The sequence below is a fragment of the Microtus ochrogaster genome, chromosome 5 (genome assembly GCF_000317375.1).
Source record: "Microtus ochrogaster isolate Prairie Vole_2 chromosome 5, MicOch1.0, whole genome shotgun sequence".
NCBI classification, from domain to species: Eukaryota; Metazoa; Chordata; class Mammalia; order Rodentia; family Cricetidae; genus Microtus; species Microtus ochrogaster.
The window spans coordinates 3619706-3620923 of NC_022012.1; positions in this window are offsets into that span (position 1 = coordinate 3619706).

Here is a 1218-nt window from a genome sequence, read left to right on the forward strand (position 1 = left end):
AGAAACCCCCCTTTGGCAAAGTATGAAAGTCAGGGGCTACTGTGGTTGAAGGAAATAACTTTAAAATCCCTCTTCATAAGACAGTGCACCAAGGTGTAAGCTTCCTCAACTAGTGAATTAATTTAATTTTGAAGGGAATATCTAAGGCATGATGGAGTTGGTAGCTGGAGGCCTGAACTGTTCTAATTCTGGAATAAATCTGAATCCCCAATGTAACTTAGCAGAAATTCTATGGCTCATTAATTCTAAAGGGTTTATATTTGTGGCCTTCTTGGGGCATTGTGAAATGTCTCAGGCTTCCTTCAGCATTGAGGATGTTCATGGCACCCTTGTTCTGAAGTTGTAAGTATGAGGTCCATTTGGGCAATTAGTGAATGTCTAGGGTCTCCTGGTTCTCAGTGGAATGATGTGTCAATCTTCCCTTGAACACCAGATAATGACTGAAACTTTTGTTGTTGATGGGTTATTAGTTTACTGGTAGAAGTTGTGAGTTACTTTTGTTCTAGACAGAAAAGATTGAGGCCACCTTGGCCATTGGGAAAGATCTGAGACCCCCTAGTACTGGAGAGGTCAGAAGCTCCCTTCATCCATACATCCATTTGGAATAGCTCTGGTTCTGTATTGATAGGGCTATAGCCTGCTTGGAATTAGTGGAGTGCATTCTGCATCCTGGTTCAGAAGAGATGTGCCTGAGCACCCGGTAAGCCCTTGAAAATAATTTGAGCTCCACTTCAGTCACTGGGAAAAAGGATGAGTCCTCCTGGGCCTGAAAGAATAAGTCTGGGGCCACTTTGTCAGAAAAACAATGGAGAACCCCTGTACAGAATGAGAATGAAGCATCCACAGACAAACAGGGAATTTTGAGTACAAAATTTTTGGGCTTCAGAGACAGAAAGTCTTATGCTATTTTGAGAAATACAGAAAGGTCAAAGACTCTTGTGGGAAGCATGGGATATCAACAGTTAATTTGGGAATTAGAGAAGTCTGAACATTTCCTGATCAAATCTTCATGGGAATATAGAATATCCATGTCATGCAGGGCAGGCAACAGTGTGATCAGTCCCCAGCCTCTAGGAGGCAATTCTCAGCTAGGTCTCTGTACCAATTCAGCTATCTACATCTGAACATGAAGGGTGTGATTTCTTTATTTCTGCTGATCAAGTTAAGGCACATATACTGGGTTTAGGGCACTGCTGGGTGATCTAACATTCTAGAACT